This window comes from Solanum stenotomum, chromosome 4, assembly GCF_019186545.1.
Source record: "Solanum stenotomum isolate F172 chromosome 4, ASM1918654v1, whole genome shotgun sequence".
Classification (NCBI taxonomy): Eukaryota; Viridiplantae; Streptophyta; class Magnoliopsida; order Solanales; family Solanaceae; genus Solanum; species Solanum stenotomum.
In genome coordinates this window covers 16,652,578-16,658,552 of record NC_064285.1, presented here as the reverse complement: position 1 = coordinate 16,658,552, position 5,975 = coordinate 16,652,578, and the positions used below count along the sequence as shown (strand labels likewise).

The 5,975-nt window shown below is 36.6% G+C and overlaps 1 long non-coding RNA gene across 1 annotated transcript; it reads right to left on the bottom strand.

Moving 5' to 3' along the window:
• Positions 1-229: 229 nt before the first annotated feature.
• On the bottom strand, positions 230-2,403 carry LOC125863105 (uncharacterized). Its single transcript, XR_007446108.1, has 3 exons — positions 2,276-2,403; positions 1,739-1,815; positions 230-477 (listed from the first exon to the last, which is right to left on the bottom strand). It is a non-coding gene; the product is annotated as an uncharacterized LOC125863105 (long non-coding RNA).
• Positions 2,404-5,975: the final 3,572 nt, after the last annotated feature.

Sequence of the window (5,975 nt, the reverse complement as noted above, 5' to 3'; positions counted from 1 at the left end):
CGACATTTGGAATTATGTTATCTTCTCCGTTGCATTTTGAACATATGTGGTCAGGATATTTATGACCAATTAGCTTGCAATATTGTCATGACCCGATTTCTCGAGTCATGATGGCACCTACTATACCCTACCAGTAGGTAAGCCAACCCGTAACCCAGAACATCAAGCAATGAGCAAAAGGGCATAAACCAGCGAAAATAATAATCTAAACAAGGATAACAAAGCGGAAGCAACCTAAAATAAATATATACAGAAATCCCTCCCAGAACCTGGAAGTCACTAGTACAGAGCTATCTAATAAAGAGTACAAGTCCCAAAAGTGGACCACAACAAAGCGTGTCTCAAAGGCAACAAGACTAGCTAAAACAAAAGAAGGAGACAGAACAAACCCAAAACGCCAAGTGCTCGCCCTCGTCTCCGAATCACAACTGCAAAAGAAGGCTGGAACTAATCACCGCTGGTAACTGGTACTGGGACCTGCATCACGAAATAGATGCAGAGCGTAGCATGAGTACCAACACAACAGGTACTCAGTAGGCATCATAGGCCGACTGAGCAAAAAGGGTAAAAACAATAAGAAAGGATAGAATCTAGACACAGAGAGGTCAAACGGATAAGAAAAGAAAGCACACGAGCATACCAGAAACAAACTAAGTACAACTAGACTAAACCTAACTGGACCCCCATAAGCCCAGAAGGTACACTCGTACACAAGCTTAAATAAAACCTGAACGAACCCCCATAAGCTCGACAGGTACATGGAAAAGCTAAGTCTACTGAGAAAGAAGAAAATCGGGCTCTCAGCCCAAAGTAACTAAGATAATCCATCAGACTCCACCCAGCCAGCAGTGCACTCCCAGCCCAGCTAGAAAGAGTGACCCTAGGGGGCACCCAACCAAACAGTCCACTCCCAGCCCAGCTAGAAAGAGGGACCCGTGAGTGAGGTAGATATCGCGAGTCGTCCTACCATGCAGTCAGCTCCCAGCCCAGCTAGAAAGAGCGACCCGGGGACACCCAGCCAGCAGCACACTCCCAGCCCAGCTAGAAAGAGAGGCCCGGGGGCGATCGCCGATATCACCGAGTCTACCCAGCCAGCGATACGTTCCCAGCCCAGCTAGAAAGAACGACCCCGGGGGTGATGGTATCTCCGATAGGATCCAATCCCACAATAACCACCGTGGAACGCCGTCCACTCTAAGAAATCACAGAAAAGGCTCCAAGCCTATACTATCTCAATCCCACGCCTCTAGTGATACACCAAACCTTCGAGAATGCGCCGGAACCGCAGAATGCGAGGGAGAAGATACAGAAGTGCAGCAAGTAGCGATAACGCCTAATCTAAGGCTCAAACTATCAGACTCAAGTCTGCTATTCCAGTCTACAAGGAGCTAAGTCATCCGAACGACGTCGGCAGAAAGTCAAGGCTATCCAGCCCACACGGGTCATAAGTCTAAGGCAATGCTAGCCTAACCTAGACTAAGGACATCATGCTTACGGTTAAGGATGAACAAGGCATACAATACAAAGCATACAAGCATATAATAGCATTTAGCACATAGACATGCAACTCTACTAAACCGGTTAACATGATACTATACTCGAAATGTGGCCAATCGATCCTAACATAAGGTATCTAATCAAAGTAAGGTAGTAAACTAGTATCCACCCCCAATTCACTCCAATCAACGTGTTTTTACACAATTAAGCTCAATCTAAAAGAAGGAAAGCCGTAGCCTACCTTAAGGCCAACCGTGCGCTCTCCAAATCACTTTACCGGAGCTTTCCCTTTCCGAACAGTCTCAAAACGCTGCCCCGCTATCAAAAATAGAGTCACAACGTTACTATGGTCATTTAGACACCAAAATCATAACAAACGGAGACGGGTCAATTTTGGAGTCAAAACGGGAATCGTGGGACCCGCACCGAACTGTCCGAATTTGACTCCGTCAAGAGACCCTAAACAGCACTCCAAACTTGTGTTCCAAAATGGAACACAATCCGAGGCTCAAAACACAGCAAAAACCAACAAGCAAGAAAACCCACTTTAAACAACTAATAGAAACCCTACTGCAGCAGTCCAAAATCGAAATAAACGAAAATCAAAAGGTGCCCAGCACTCTTTAAACACTCTACAACGAAGTCACGACAATTCTCAACATGTGGGACTTCGAATCACCCAAAACCGAGCTAAAATGAGTGAGATATGACCAAAACAAAAATTCCAAAAACAAGGACTCGAAAACAGTACAGCAGTCAGGTTTTTCGCGAAATTTACCTCAAACGGGAACCCCAAACCACTATCCGAGCTCACCAACGCGTTGCCCTCGAAAAATCTCACAACTTTGCCTTTTGAATCGCCCAAATCGGACAAAAGATGAGAGAGTTAAGAGAGTTAGAAGTTTTGGAATTGTTGCTGAAAATCTGCATTATATTGCAGATTTTCTGCAATTTTTCCAAAACTAAAAACCCCGACGGGGTACTCCGATCTCGTTCGGAACCCCGTGCACGCAAACGAGATATGCAACCATACCAAATTCGATATTCCAGACTCAACGGCGCAGTCGAAATTTCCATCAGAGGTCATTTCGATAAAAAGTGGGTCCCACTTCCAAAGGCCATTTTAAGCCAAAACCCACAAAAGGGCTCGGAAAGATATCAAAAACCTCGGGACACAAAAGAAGGGTCAATCTAGACCAAACTCAACATTCCGGAGCTAACCGCACTGACGGAATTCTCATCCGAGCGCGTTTACTCAAAATGTTGACCAAAGTCAAAATTAAGCCAAAATTCAAAGGCTAAAACACCTAATTGCACTGACTCACACTGAAAACCTCAGGAGTCATGTCGACCATGCTACTAGCCTAAAATGACCCTTTCGGAGCTGATGAAATCGTCAGAATTGGATTCCGATGTCATCTTCTTGAACTTTTGATCGAAAATGACCATTCAAGGTTCAAAAGCTCCAAAACACAAAAACTCACACCAAGACCAAACGAACGACCAGGTGACCGAACTGTCAGTCCCAGCAAGTCGTAAATGACTTGGGGTCGCTATAGGAACGCTCTAAACGACACACAGAAGGCAAGACACAAAAATGACCAAGAGGGTCATTACAAATATCTGATTAATAACTCTGTCGAAATAAATTCTGTTTTTAGTGCTCTCGTCGTAGGTTCTTCTTCTGGCTTAAGTAATGACAAAATCCATCTCTGGACTTCATCCATATCTGCTTTCCTTAGCTCCCTTGCATAGTAGCTCCATATAGTATTTCCATTTAAATAATTATTTGCTAGCTCTTGTATGATAGTTGATATACCAATTATTCTTTTGTTGGCATAAAAATTTGGTATCTCTATTTTGCATATCTCTTCTTGTTGTCCGATGTCCTCGGGTATAATCATATCTTTAGTTAGTCCTATCTTGATAACCTGCATTGGAGGTTTTATTTCCTCGTATAATATCTCCGCTGGTGCTGTATAGAATTTTATATAAAATAAATTTTCTTTTGTAACTCTTTTGTATGTGACGAATGTCTTGTATAGTTCTAGTATTCCACTAACTTCTTCTCCATCGTATATGTATACGGTATTTAGCAGTCTGTAATTGTAACATGTTCTTACTAAATTAGCGTTAGTTTTTGACTGTGCAATTAACTTGTTATATCCTTATAACTTTTGTGTCAAATAATCCTGGTTTGGTTCTTTTGTAGTTGATCTGGGGTTAAAGTTTAAATAAGTTTGGATTTTGTGTATATTTTCGATATAGGTTCGAGTGATGTAGCTATATGTCTTTTTCTCATTTTGGTTTTGCAAACTATCTGCGTATGTAGATATTTGTGGTTCTATGGAAATATGTCTAGGTGTCCTTTGGGTAAATGGTTTTCGAATAGCTGATTTTAGTTCGCATTTTTATGTTGTTTATCGCTAACTTATTTGCTTGTACATGTAGCTGTATTTAAACAAACATTATGGGTTTTAAGGAGTTTCCCATCGTCTCCTTTTAGCTCTGGATTTTTTCCGTCTTCCGATCGACGTAGCTCCGCATTTTTATAGTCATGCTGCTGACTAACTTTAGACTTCAGATTATCTTCATTAGTCTTTAACTTTTGTATCTCGTTGTTCATACTATTCACTTTTATACAAAGTGTAGTAATAGCTTTGAGTATCTTTTCAATTGTATCTTCTTCCTCAGTCTCAGTCTGAGTAGCTTTGTCGTGATAGGTAATCTGCAATAACATTCTTATCAGTTTTTATTACTTCAATTGTAAATGTAAAATTTAATATATTTAATACCAGTCTCCTTATTGTTTTTATTGTTACCAAATCTTGTATTTTTCTTGTTTGCCACCATTTTACTTGTATATTATCCGTTCTTATAATAAATTTGTTATATACAATATATGGTTCAAATGATAATAAACACTCATACACTTAATATAATTGTTTTCTATGTATTTTCCATTTTATTTCTGTATTATTAAATGTTCCTCAATAATAACTACAATGATGTTCTATCGTATTGCCATCATATCTGTATTTTAATATTCCTCCATAACTTTTTTCACTCGCATCTGATTCTATTATATAAGTAAATTTTTTGTTTTCATCCGGAAAATATAGTTTAGGTAGGTTTTTACACAATAATTTTATTTTTTGTATTTGTGTTTGGTCTTTCATGTCAAACTGGTATTCTACATCTTTCTTTAATTTTTGTTGTAATGATTTTAAATTCTCTGCTAATTTTGGTATGTTTTTTCTTACCTGGTTTACTAGTCCTAGAAATGGTTGTAATATTTTTTTCGGATCTAGTTGTTCATTTGAGTTAATTATTTTTTGTACTATATGCGTTTGCATTTTTATTCCATTTTTATCTATTTGTATTCCTAGGAATTGTATTTGGTTTTTATTATGTCTGCTTTCTTTTTACTTTGACTTATGCTTGAATATTCTATTATATATATGAATAAATATAATAATGTTATGTGTTCATCTTGGGTTTAGATTATAGTAATATATCATCAATATATACTACACAATTTTCTAATTGTTTAAAGTAGTTATCCATAATGTGTTGATATCTACCTGGTGCATTTTTATATCCAAATGGTAATACATTTCATTCATAGAATCCTTGAGGTACAGTGAATGCTGTTAGATTTTAGATTCTTCTTCTAGTTTTAAGTGATAAAATCCTGATTTACAATCAAATTTGCTAAAATAATTATATCCTTGTATTTGTCTTATCTTTAGTATTTTATTTGGTATCAGATAATTATATGTTTTAGTTTTTGCATTTAAATTTCTATAATCAATAACCATTCTGTTTTTTCCTCTTTTTTGTTCACTATGTTTATTTACGATAAATGTCTAGCTTGTGTGCTTATTATTGCTTTCTTGTATATATCTTTTTTCTAGTAATTCATTTATATGTATCTTAAATTCAGTTAAATCATTAAAATTATACTTTAATGATTTTTGGGTTAATATACTATTATTATCAATTAGCTCAATTTTTACTTTTGTTTTATGTTTCTCTCATCCTTGTAAAGTATCCTCACTATATAATAATTCTAACTTATCTTGAATTATTTTTACTTTATTTATAGAGAATATAATTAATTCTATTTTAGGGTCTTCTTCTTTTATATTTTATAATTTTTGTGTAATTTTTTCGCTTCCTTTTATCCATTCTGTTGTTTTTCGTTTTTCGTTATTTACTCTTTTTACTCCTATTTTTTGTTTACACGGTGTCGTGAACCACCAGTGTGTTTTTGTTATTATATGTCGGTATAATTTTTCTAAAAATGACATTCCTAATAGCATATCTTTTGTAGTTAATTCAAAGTTATATATTTCTTCTATAGTTAATATCTTATCCCATTTTTGTATTTTTATATTTTTTGTCTTATATGTGATCATGCTTCCTTCATTATTAAATCATGTTACTACTATCGGTGTTTTTAATTTTTCCCATTT